At 44.9% G+C, this 14,052-nt stretch overlaps 1 protein-coding gene across 1 annotated transcript in view; it reads left to right on the forward strand.

Annotated features, from left to right (window-relative positions):
* Positions 1 to 14,052, forward strand: part of LOC309564232 (alpha-1-inhibitor 3-like) — a gene marked incomplete at its 5' end in the record, with an annotated part of 147,231 nt that overhangs the window by 26,694 nt on the left and 106,485 nt on the right. The window lies entirely within an intron of this gene.

Below are 14,052 nucleotides of genomic sequence, written 5' to 3' on the forward strand. Positions count from 1 at the left end.
AGATCTTTCTCCATTTTTGATTCCCCCAAGGGTTCCCCTCCTAACGTGTATTGTGTTTTTATGTTTTTAGTCCCCAAGTGCAAAACCGTACACTTCTCCACATTAAACCTCATTTGCCATGTCGTTGCCCACTCCGTTATTTTGTCCAGGTCATTCTGTAGGATATCTGCTTCATGCTGTGCAGTTATTGCCCTGCCCAATTTTGTGTCATCTGCAAAAACTGATATCGAACTACTGATCCCGTCCTCAATGCTGTTTATGAATAAATTGAACAAGGTTGGTCCCAGGACTGAGCCCTGGGGCATCCCGCTTACTACCTCAGACCAGTCTGAGTAAGCGCTGTTTATTACCACCCTTTGGACATGGCCTTTTAGCCAGTTCCGTATCCAAGAGCAAACCCTGCTGTCGATACCTGCAGACTTATTTTATAAATTAAGCGCTTGTGGGGAACTGTATCAAATGCAGGGTCACCAAAACGAATATCTCCATTGGAAGATATCCTCTATATTCTTTTTCTGATGATAACCCAACATTCTGGATTTTCTTTCAGTTTCGCTCTCAGTGATAATGATAAAAAGGACAAATAGAAAGGGTGAATCTTTCTAACAGGAGCACAGACAACAACAAAAAAAAAACATGATAGGTCTTCTAATTCCTTTCCACTTTATCCAAAACTAAATAAAACATTCGCCTTTGATTCTACTTCAATGGTATGAATAAAGATAAACTATGACAATGTACACTGCTCAAAAAAAAATAAAGGAACACTTTTTTTAATCAGAGTATAGCATCAAGTCAATTAAACTCCTGGGATATTGATCTGGTCAGTTAAGTAGCAGAGGGATTTGTTAATCAGTTTCAGCTACTTTGGTGTTAATAAAGTTAACAACAGGTGCACTAGATGGGCAACAGTGAGACAACCTCAAAAACAGGAATGATTTTACAGGTGGAGGCCATTGACATTTTTTCCCTACCCATCTTTTCTGTTTTTCACTAGTTTTGCATTTGGCTAGGCTCACTGCCACTACTGGTAGCATGAGGTAACCTGGACCCTATAGAGGTTGCAAAGGCAGTCCAACTCCTCCAGGGTGGCACATCAATACGTGCCATTGCCAGAAGGTTTGCTGTGTCTCCCACCACAGTCTCAAGAGCATGGAGCAGAGTCCAGGAGTAGGACAGTTAAGGCCCGTACACACGATAAGAAAATCTGTAGGGAAAATTCGTCCGACGACCGATCTGCCGATTTTCGGATTGTTAGTATGGTGTTTTCGACAACCAACTCCGACTTTTCGGCTGACAAAATCCTGATGTGCAGGATATAAAATTTTTGTCGCCCGTAATACAACGTCCGATTTTCGTCCCATTAGTACAGATTTCGACGGAAAAAAATCTTAAGAGCAAGACTAGGCATGTTCAGAGACGAATGAACACATACAAAGCAATCCAACACATGACATCACTTCTGAAGTAGAATTCTGTCATACGGGAAAATTCGTATGAAAATAACCTCTTCACTTTCCACATGAGACTAGCACACAAAAAACGGACGACAGATCGTTCGATAATCTGATCATGTGTACGGGGCTTTACTCTAGGAGAGCTGGACAGGGCTGTAGAAGGTCTTTAACCCTTTAGCGGGACCGGTATCTGCTCCTTTGTGCAAGAAAAGTACAGGATAAGCACTGCCAGAGCCCTACAAAATGACCTCCAGCAGGCCACTGGTGTGAATGTCTCTGACCAAACAATCAGAAACAGACTTCATAAAGGTGGCCTGAGCGCCCAATGTTAAGGTGACCAAAATGTTTAAAATGAAATCCGGGGACATTTTTTTTTTATTGGCAAATAGTAAACTATTTTATAAGCATATTTTCCTCAAATGATATATGCAGTGTATGTGGTATGTGTTTATGGAATGATTGTATGATAGATACGTTATTTCTCACATTTCGTTCATCATACTTCTTAGAATTTTTTGGCATATCAGTACCAAATGTTAAGAAGAGAAAAAAACTTTATAAAGTTTGAGGGGTGTGGAGGGTATGGTCATGGGAAGTATGTACAGGAGAGGGGTGTGGAGCGTATGCTGGCTGAGACTATGTGCAGGAGAGTGGTGTGGCATGTATGGAGGTGGGTAGTATGTGCAGGGAGAGGGGTATGGAGTGTATGGCTGTGGGTAGTATTTGCAGGGAGAGGGGCATGGAGTGTATGGCGATGGGTAGTATGTGCTGGGAGAGGGGTATGGAGTGTATGGCGGTGTGTAGTATGTGCTAGGAGAGGGGTATGGAGTGTATGGTGGTGGGTAGTATGTGCTGGGAGAGGGGTATGGAGTGTATGGCGGTGGGTAGTTTGTGAAGGTAGAGGGGTATGGAGTGTATGGCGTCGGGTAGTATGTGCAGGGAGAGGGGTATGGAGTGTATGGCGGTGGGTAGTATGTGCAGGGAGAGGGGTAGGGAGTGTATGGCGGTGGGTAGTATGTGCAGGGAGAGGGGTATGGAGTGTATAGGGGTGGGTAGTATGTACAGGGAGAGGAGTATGGAGTGTATGGTGGTGGGTAGTATGTGCTGGGAGAGGGGTATGGAGTGTATGGCGGTGGGTAGTTTGTGAAGGTAGAGGTGTATGGAGTGTATGGCGGTGGGTAGTATGTACAGGGAGAGGAGTATGGAGTGTATGGCGGTGGGTAGTTTGTGAAGGTAGAGGTGTATGGAGTGTATGGCGGTGGGTAGTATGTGCAGGAGAGGGGTATGGAGTGTATGGTGGTGGGTAGTTTGTGACGGTAGAGGGGTATGGAGTGTATTGGTGGTGGTTAATATGTACAGGGAGAGGAGTATGGAGTGTATGGTGGTGGGTAGTATGTGCAGGGAGAGGAGTATGGAGTGTATGGTGGTGGGTAGTATGTGTAGGGAGAGGAGTATGGAGTGTATGGTGGTGGGTAGTATGTGCAGGAGAGGGGTATAGAGTGTATGGTGGTGGGTAGTTTGTGTAGGTAGAGGGGTATGGAGTGTATGGCGGTGGCTAATATGTACAGGGAGAGGAGTATGGAGTGTATGGTGGTGGGTAGTATGTGTAGGGAGAGGAGTATGGAGTGTATGATGGTGGGTAGTATGTGCTGGGAGAGGGGTATGGAGTGTATGGCGGTGGGTAGTATGTGCAGGGAGAGGGGTATGGAGTGTATGGTGGTGGGTAGTATGTGCTGGGAGAGGGGTATGGAGTGTATGGTGGTGGGTAGTATGTGCAGGGAGAGGGGTATGGAGTGTATGGCGGTGGGTAGTATGTGCAGGGAGAGGGGTATGGAATATATGGTGGTGGGAAGTATGTACAGGAGAGGAAGAAAAAGTGCTGCGCTGCTAAACAACTACAGATAAAAAACCAACAAACCCTCCCCAACCTATCCAACACACTAGAAAAAGTGCCTGAATACCAAATGGATAATAAATGAACCCCATGAGGGTAAATGAGGATTCGTTTAAATCCACAAGTACATATTTAAATAAATTACATTAAAAAGAAAATATATAAACACCCGCCAGCCCTTCTAGTCAGCAGGCAGTTAGATAAATGATAATCAAATATATTGATGTAACAATAAATATAAGAACAATCACAATATAAATAAATCCCAAATAAAGGTGTAAACAATGAAAACCCGGGTGTTGTATGTATGTATGTATGTAGCACTGTTCCCGTAGGGCTTGCTATGTGATGACTTCCCTCTGATTACCTGCAGACAGTCAGGGGATTTTTCACTCATCCATCCCTACTCCTGTTTGCTCGTTACTCAATAAACAGTCCTGGGTATTTGGTTTTGTATCTATTGTTGGAACTTGATGGGAGAAAGGATTAGTGGGATACTCCAACAGAACTTTTCACAGTAGATGAGGATAACTCTCACTTGACCTCACCAGATTATTTGTGGAAGCAGTCACACTGCTTCTACCATACTGCTACTTGTATGGAAGGATTATGTTTTCTTACTCTCTCTAGCAGCAGACTTGATACAAAGACTTTATCTTCAGGACACTCTCTAGCATCCCCTTGACTGACACCCATCCACTGACTCTTCTAGTTGAAGGGATGGCCCTCACAGGATGGGCCCCATGACACAGATCTGTACTCACTTTATGCAGAATTAGATCCTTCCTGGTGTCTCCCTACAGTCAGCTCTGCAGGACCTCTGGGATCAGCTTCTCTCTCTGAATTTCAGGCCCTCAGGTCGACTACTCAAGGCCACATGGCAACTTCTACAGAGGAGGGGCAGCTAAAGACCCCAAGCACATGTGCCCCTAGCATTTATACAGTCACTCAGTATGCATTGAGGCACTTTCCTCTGCCAATAGCCAGGACTGTAACAATGCCTGTGCCCCCACTTGTCAGGTTTCCTCCCACTGTCCAATATGCCTCCCTATTAGACCTGTGTGAAACATTCAGACAAGCTGAGCTGCACCGGAGCACCATGAGCAGACCGTATTAATAGAGCCTGCTCCCTGGTAGGTAGAGAGCACTATACTCTCTTCTAAAACCTACCTAGGGGGGTGCTACATTTAAATATGCACTTGTGGATTTGATATAATTCTCATTTACCTTTATTGGGGGTTAATGTATTATCCATTTGGTATTCAGGCACTTTTTCTAGTGTGTTGGATAGGTTGGGGAGGGTTTGTTCATTTTTCTTTTATCTTTAGTTTTTTAGCAGCACAGCACTTTTTCTTTTTTCATTTACTTTTAGGATTTCAGGTAGCACATGAGACTTTACTTATGTGCAGGAAATGGGTGCAGAATATATGGCAGTGGGTGGTACATGTAGGAGAGGGGTCCGGAGTGTATGGCGGTGGGTGGTACGTGTAGGAGAGGAGTGCTAAGTGTATGGGGTGGGTGCTATGTTTAGGAGAGGAGTGTGGAATGTATGGCAGTTGGTGATATGTTTAGTAGAGGAGTGCGGAATGTATGGCAGTGGGTGATACGTCTAGGAGAGGGGTGCGGAGTGTATGGCGGTAGGTGGTACGTGTAGGAGAGAGATTCAGAGTGTATGGAGGTGGGTGGTAAGTGTAGAAAAGGAGTGCTGAGTTTATGGGGTGGGTGGTATGTTTAGGAGAGGAGTGCGGAATGTATGGTGATGGGTGATACATGTAGGAGAGGGGTGCAGAATGTATGGCGGTAGGTGGTAAGTGTAGGAAAGGGGTGCGGAGTATATAGCGGTGGGTAGTATGTGTAGGAGAGGGGTGCGGAGTGTATTGCGGTGGGTTGTATGTGCAGGAGAGGAGTGCGAACTGTATGGCGGTGGGTGGTACGTGTAGGAGAGGGGTGTGGAATTTGGAATGTATGGCGGTGGGTAGTATGTGCGTAAGAGGGGTGCATATGGTGTGAATGAGTCTCAATTCATTGCTCCAGCACTGCAGAGGCCACTTGGCAGTGGCATGCATGGAGCAATTAAAGTTAGCTATACAGCACTAGCACTGGCCTCCTACCCTGCTGCAGACACTGCTGTCACTGCCCCACCCCCATCTCGAGCCCCTTCCTCTAGCCCCTGCACACAAGTCTCAACATCTTGCAAAATCTGCCATTCAGCTCCCTCCACACATCCCGCAGAACAAACTCCTGCAGGCATCCTTCCAGCATGACCATTAGCAACCGGAAGCTCCGACCCATATCTCTATTGTCTTTCTGAAAGCAGGACTGGAGGACACTGAATGGGGACACTGGGGGAGGGCCGAGGGAGGCGGAGGGAGGAGACTTCAGGTCGGCGATGTAGTCACATAGCAGCGCTGTATTCATATGGCAGTGCAGTACATTTACTTAGCAGCATTGGCGCTGCTGCAGAGGGAAACAGTCAGGGCTGGACTGTCAATAAAAACCAGCCCTGGAAATAATTTCATACCAGCCCCATAGCATTATTATACCAGCCCAAGAGAATAAGGTCATTATTTTCTTGTTCATGAAAGAAAAAAAACATGCTTTTTAAAGCATTTGAAGAGTGTATTATACTCACCAGTAAGGATGATCAAACTTTTGAAAAGTTCGGTTCGACCAGAACACCCGAACTTCCCGAAAGTTTGGGTCCGGATTCCAGAACCCTATTGAAATCAATGGGACTCGAACTTTGGTAATCAATAAACACCATTTTGAAGCTCTAAAACCCAATAAATGCCCCTAAAAAGTGCCTAGGGTTCTGGGTCATGCCCCAGGGACTATTAATAACACAAAAAAGTTCTTAAAAATTGGAGTTTTTGATAGAAAGCCAATTATTGAAAAAATTATTGAAAAAAAAAAATGAGATTTCTTTGGATTTAGTGTGTGGGGGGTCTAAAAGGTGTACCTGTGAAGTTTCAGCTCTGTAGCATGTCCAGAACCAGAAAAAAAAAGATAGTTTGTCTTAGAATTGCAGTAGAGCAGGGATATGGCTCCGCTATTTTCACACCTGGCCGTTTTTGTTGCAGGCGCTTATTGGGCTTTTTTGTGGACGTCTTTGGAGGCAGGCATGACATCTGAACTTCTGTGTAGGGGTATATATACACACATACATATATGTATATATACACATACACACATATAGGTGTGAAAGTAGCAGAACCCTATGCCTGCGCTAATGAAATTATTTGCAGGCATAGGGCTCAGCTCCTATCACAGCTATATGTGTGTATGTGTATAAATACATATATGTGTGTGTGTGTATATACCCTTATACAGAAGTTCAGATGTTATGCCTGCCTCCAAAGACGCCTAAAAAATGCTCAAAAAACGCCTGCAACAACACACCTGGGTGTTTTTGTTGCAGGCGTTTTTTTGGGCATTTTTTGGGCGTCTTTGGAGGCAGGCATAACATCTGAACTTCTGTATAGGGGTATATATATACACACACATATATATGTATATATACACATACACACATATAGGTGTGAAAGTAGCAGAACCCTATGCCTGCGCTAATGAAATTAATTCTAGGCATAGGGCTCCGCTCCTATCACACCTGTATGTGTATGTGTATAAATACATATATGTGTGTGTGTGTGTGTGTGTATATATACCCCTATACAGAAGTTCAGATGTCATGCCTGCCTCCAAAGACGTCCACAAAAAAGCCCAATAAACGCCTGCAACAAAAACGGCCATGTGTGAAAGGAGCGGAGCCATATGCCTGCTCCACTGCAATTCTAAGACAAACAATCTTTTTTCTATGGCGGTCACCCTGACATGGAAGAGTTTGGTCACCCTGCCATAGCAGTCAGACACAGTTCACCCTACACTACACTACGGTCACCCTGACACTTAACACTTTCCCTACAGAAACTAGATTATTGAATCTAACTATAGTGGTATATAGTACCCCAACTACACTAGATATCCCTTTTCTCACACTAATAATTGCTAAATGACACTTTTGAAGCAAGAGTAACAGAACTGCTTCCACTCTCTTCCACAGCCCCTGTATTACAGTGCTAGAGATTTGGCGGGGCTATGTTATATACTGGGGGGGCGTATTCACTACTGATTGGCCTCTGGACCCCCTAGTCACTCCAATCACATTCCTAGCATCCTCCTGCCCCCTCAATTGGTTTTTACTGATGGTTCTGGTCCAATCACGGGCTTTTAAAGCCAAGTTCCTGTCCCATTGTATTTTGGTCGGTTCTGGTTGCCGAATTCTGAACTTTTTCCGCTAAAAGTTCGGAATTCGGCCGGATTTCGAACAGTCAATGTTCGGGTCGAACCGATGGTCGACCCGAACCGTTCGATCATCCCTACTCACCAGTGCCCATCAGCGGAGCCTCATCAGTGCCCATCAGCGGAGCCTCACCAGTGCCCATCAGCCCAGCCTCACCGGTGCCCATCAGCCAAGCCTCACCAGTGCCCATCAGCCCAGCCTCACCATTTCCCATCAATGCAGCCTCACCAGTGCCCCATCAATGCAGCCTCACCAGTGCATGGGGATTAGTGAGCTGCCGGATTACACAGAACAGGAATATCCCACTTATCCGATAGGGCCACTGTCATACAAAGTCCCGCCTCCTGGACAGGCTCCTATGATAAATGTCACAAGTGTGCTGTCTATCATAGGAGCCGGTCCAGGAGCAGTTTCACCCTGAGCACATGTGACAGAAATGAAAGGGTCTGGAGAAGCCGTGGAGAATGTTATGCTGCATGTAACATCGTTCAGCATGACCGGTTCGGTGGTGGGTCAGTGATGGTCTAGGGAGGCATATCCATGAAGGGACAAACAGATCTCCACAGGCTAGACAATGGCACCCTGACTGCATTAGGTATCGGGAAAAAATCCTTGGACCCATTGCCAGTCCCTATGCTGGTGCAGTGGGTCCTGGGTTTCTCCTGGTGCACAACAATGCCTGACCTCCTGTGGAAAGAATATGCAGCAAGTTTCAGGAGAATGAAGGAATTAATAACATCGAATGGCCCCCACGCTCGCCTGACCTAAATCCAATAGAACATCTTTGGGACATTATGTTTCAGTTTATCCGACAGGGCCAGGTTGCACATCAGTCTGTTCAGGAGCTCAGTGATACCCTGGTCCAGATCTGGGAGGAAATACCCCAGCACACCATCTGTCGTCCCATTAGGAACATGCCCCGATGTTGTCAGGCATGAATACAAGCACGTGGGGGGGGGGGGGGCCATACAAACTACTGAGTACCATTTTGAGTTGCTGCAAAAAAATTTCAGCAAAGTGGACAAGCCTGCTGCATCATTTTTTCACTTTGACTTTTGAGCTGTCTTTGAAATCTTCAGCCCTCTGTAGGTTGATCATTTTCATTTCCATCAAACAATGTGGCATCCTTTCGTTCCTAACATATTATCCAGTCCATATCAGTATAGATATCCAGAATGAGATTTTTGCTATTGAGATCTGATGTGTTTTCAAAGTGTTCCTTTAATTTTTTTGAGCAGTGTAGATTATTATAATCTTTTCTCTTCATGTATATTTTTTATGAATTCTCTTCCAGTTCAGCTTTCCCTGACACCTGGTGCCTTCATCTGCATACAGGGAATGTAGAGTGGTCATGTACATATGTATTTCAGTTTTATGTAGATATTACAAGATTAAATCACCTGCATCCAACTTACTGTACATACGACTCAGACTTAGTGATACTAAAGTCTAATTTTTTTTTCAATAAAAATAACAAACATGTTATATTTACCTGCACTGTGCAGTGGTTTTGAACAGAGTGGCCCAGATTCTCCTCCTCTTGGGTCCCTCTTCTGTGCCACTCCCTCCTGTTGAGTGCCCCCACAGCAAGCAGAGTGTTATGAGGACACCCGAGCCTAGCCACAGCTCCCTTTGTCTATTGAGACACTGAGTCGCCCTCTTCTCTCCTCATTGGCTTATTGACTTTGATTGACAGCAGCGGGAGCCAATGGGGCTGCTCTGCTGTCTTAGCCAATGAGGAGGGGAGTCCTGGGCAGCTGATGTACTCCTGCAACATCGCTGAATCTAGATGGGGCTACGGTAAGTATTAGGGGGGCTATTGCACACAGAAGGCTTTTTATCCTAATATATGCAATAGAATGCATTAAGATAAAAAACCTTCTGCCTTTACAATCACTTTAAACTGGTAGTAAACAATTTTTTTACCACTTATACCTGCAGGTAAGCCTATAATAAGGCTTACCTGTAGGTACTGTGAATATCTCCTAAACTTGCACCATTTAGGAGATATTCAGAGTGTGTGCAGCTATTGACATCAACGGCACATGGGCTTTGAAGGTCCGGCAAACCATGCCGGACCTTCAGAGCCCATGCCATAAATGGCAGCTCCTCCATGCATGCATGGGAATTACTTCATCGTATGCCTGGCCACTCATGTGGCTTGAGGCCGTGAACCCAGAAGGAAGACTGGGTGAAGATGGAAGCCCTCTAAGTGGTGACAGTGTGCCGCTTTTAGGTTAAGTCTTGCATAATGTGCTAGTATGCGATGTATACTAGCACATTATGACATTGCATTGCAGGGGAATTTTTTTTTTTTCTTTTAACTGCGGTTTCCTACTGATTTAAAAAACAGAGGGAGACAACAGGAAGTGAGAGGAAATCTACCCCTAGGAAGGGAAATTCACACCTGTAGGAGTTATCATGGGAAAAAGATGTCTCCACTGAATCGTTATCACCAATCCTTGTTTCCATGACAACCCAAAATGTTCAAAATCGTATTGTCACAGGGACGGAAAGTGAGGTGAAATCTTCTGAACAGGGGCATAAACAGCAAAACAAAAGATACAGGGGTGTTAAACCTTCCCTATGCTATCCCAAAAACGTAAAAATAATCTTATGGCCTGGAGTTACACTTAAAATATGTTCCTGTTCCAATTTACATAAAAATTCAACTTAAAGGAGTTGTAAAGTCTCAAGGTTTTTCACCTTAATGCATTTTATGCATTAAGGTGCAAAACCTTATTGTTTGCAGCTGCCCCCCAGACCCCCCTGTTATTCTTACCTGAACCCAATCATTCCAGTGACAAGCACAAGCCCAGCAGCTCCAGCCCCTTTCTCAAGTCCTCATTGGATAGATTGATAGCAGCAGGAGTCATTGGCTTCCACTGCTGTCAATCAAATCCAGTAACACGAGAGCGGGGGGTGGGGCCGAGTCCTGCTGTCTGTGTCAATAAATGCAGTAGCAGGACTCCGGAGCGCGCCCGTACAGGTGCCCCCAGGGAAAGTGGCTCTCCGTGGAGGCACCCAATAAAGAGAAGGAGCCAGAAGTGGCACTGGGGCACCCCAGAAGAGGAGGATCGGGGCTGCTCTGTGCAAAGCCCTTGCACAGAGCAGGTAAGTATAACATGTTTCTTATAAAAAAAAGTGAATGTAAACCCCATTAATGAAATTAATGTCTAAACCGCTGGCAACAAAAGTGAGTACACCCATAAGTGAAAATGTGAAAATTGGGTCCCATTAGCCATTTTCTCTCTCTGGTGTCATGTGACTCGTTAGTGTTACAAGGTCTCAAGTGTGAATGGGGAGCAGGTACGTTAAATTTGGTGTTATCGCTCTCAATCTCTCATACTGGTCACTGGAAGTTCAACATGGCACCTCATGGTAAAGAACTCTCTGAGGATCTGAAAAAAAGAATTGTTGCTCTACATAAATATGGCCTAGGCCATAAGAAGATTGCCAAGAGCCTGAAACTGAGCTGCAGCACGGTGGCCAAGACCATACAGCGGTCAACAGGACAGGTTCCACTCAGAACAGGCCTCACCATCCTCACCGGGTATGATCTGCTGTTCTGCTCATCTGCCCGCTGTTCAGCATGGACTGCAACCCACATAAGCAAGGGAAGGTCCCCAGCATCTCTGGGTACTTCCCACCTGCCCGGCAGATCACACGCTGCCGGAAGGGAGAAAGGGGCCTTGCAGTGTCACAGATCTCACAGCAGATTTGTCTTAAAGCAACAATGTCCCACAATACACAAATACAAGTAAAATGGAAAGCTGCGCTAAAAAATGATACACTGGAAAATATAAATGAACAATGATTCTGATATTCTTAAAGTCATGCAAATAGTCCAGGCAGATAACACAGATTATGCCTATAAGATCAAATAGGATAGTCCAAAATAGAAGATTCCAAAGTGCAGATGCAGAGTTGATAAATCCGCCACCAGAGATTACTCTATCAGTCGCAGTGAAGCATGCTAGGGATATGCGCTTACCAGATGGAAAAGAGTTAATCGCATTGTACACACTCTAGATAGCCTAGAAGCCAATTCCAATGAAAGACTCCTCTCCTGACCGGGTCCTGTTGGATACAGGAATCCGCAGCGTCCAGCAAGCAAAACACCAGCCACCTCGTCCAAATCAATGATCAAGCAAGTATATGCAAGAAAAGAAGGGGCCACAATAGTGCAGATGGTCTATACAATTTTAATTAGGTAAACGGAAAGAAATACACTCACAATTTCATGGTAAATTAAGCGCCTGTCAAACACATACAAAGCCGCCGCCGCCCGACTTCCGGATACACAGTAGTGACGTCAGCACGCCTTCCCTACGCACGTTTCATCACAACCGACGTCTTCCTGGGGAGGACGTCTTGTATAATAAAAGCCTGCCAACTTAATATCAGCCGAATCTAACAGCTAGGCTATATATATATATATATATACAGTAAAACCTTGGATTGCGAGCATAATTAGTTCCGGAAACATGCTTGTAATCCAAAGCACTCTTATATCAAAGCGAATTTCTCCATAAGAAATAATGGAAACTCAGATGATTCGTTCCACAACCATGTATTCATAAGTCCTTCAGTTTATAGTCCATAAAAAAAAAAAAAAAAAAAAGATTATAGCATTGCGATAGGTTGTGTAACCATAAAATGTCCATCCACAAATAGCCGCTTCCACAAGGGGATTAGAAGCAAAATCCAGCAGGAGCTACAGAGTATCAAAGAGAAGAGAGGCGCCTCCAAGTGTAGCAATATGGTTCCATTTAATGAAGGTACAACATTTAGCAACTCACATGGTTGATGAATAAGACAGGCACATCTTAGTATGCAGGCATCCGGGGTAAAGCTGTCCACATAGACTATCTTCTGCACTGCCAGTCTGTAATCCTGACCGGGAAGACCACCCTGGAGTAAAGCGATCTGAAAGCGAGGGGCAGCATGGAAGGGATGGCGTAGATGGCAGTGTGGAGGATAGTCTATGTGGACAGCTTTACCCCAGATGCCTGCATCTTTAGATGTGCCTGTTCCAGTCATCAACCATGTGAGTTTCTAAATGTTGTACCTTCATTACATTTAATTTAAGAGGTGCCTCTCTTCTCTTTTATACTCAGCTGTGACTTGAGGCTACTTGTATATCAAGACATCGCTTGTATATCAAGTCAAAATTTATTTGAAAAATTTGCTTGTCTTGCAAAGCGCTCTTAAACCAAGTTACTCTCAAACCAAGGTTTTACTGTATATATATATATATATATATATATATTGTGAGGGATTAGCTCGGTGGTAGGCGTGGATGACCCCTTTGGGGGTGCGTTTTCACAGAGATAGCCGATTAGAGGTTGAAAAACAAGACTGATTTATTCATGCAATTTACTTAACACAATTGCAAGCATCAAAACAGCCAAAATAAAATAAAAGACAAAATAAATCCTTGCCTCTGTGGGCGGCTACCTTCTCACAGCTGGAACCTACCTAAGAAGTCTTTCCAACCTACTGTTGGGCCGACACTGCTGATCCTACAGCAGACACTCAAATGTCCATTTGTTTGCTTTTCACACAGCACAAACATTGTCCATTGAACATGTCCCTTTGTTTTCTTTCACACAGCACATGTTCATTTATGACAGGATCCTTTACTCTTCAGATTCTTCACATGGAACACAGTTCATTTAACAGGTCCCTTTACTCTTCACACTCTTCACATGGAACACTTCTCTTCACACTCTTCACATGGAACACTTTGTCTTCTCACCTTTGAGACGTCTTCACTCGTGGTTACCCTCCTTAGCTTCACATCGCTTTAGGGGGTCTTCTCCCATGCTCACCAGCTTGTCGGGAGGCACACATCCGACTGTCCCCCTCTCCCAGCCCACACGGCGACAGGCGGCAGCAGTCCTTCTCCCATGCCCACACGGCGTCGGGAGGTACACGTATGTCTGTCCTCCTCTCCCAGCCTACACGGCGACAGGAGGCAGCACTCAATAGATTTTCTCTGGACAAATTATAGAGTCCTTGATCTCCTCATTCTGAACAGCTGAATGGTTTTCAACTTCCTGCTGGCTCTTTTTGCAGCCAACACCCTATAGTATCAGTGAATTTTTCAAAGCAGGTGGGAATGTATCTCCTTCCTGTGACTACATTCCCAGATTTACCTGACTTCCTGTCACATACCCCCCCCTCTTGTTTCAACCCTAGGGTTGGGACACATATTTCCAGGCACGCATGTGTCAGGCACTGCTGACTCACTGATAAGCCTCCTATTATCCTCAAGCTTCCGGATGAAACTGTTTCTGTCATCTTCACTGACAGATTTCTCATAAATGCCACACAGTTTGTCTCTCATCTCATATACACATTCTTCAACTGCATTTTTGGCATCATTTTGCTCC

Source organism: Pelophylax lessonae, assembly GCF_965119305.1.
Source record: "Pelophylax lessonae genome assembly, chromosome: 9".
Lineage (NCBI taxonomy): Eukaryota > Metazoa > Chordata > Amphibia > Anura > Ranidae > Pelophylax > Pelophylax lessonae.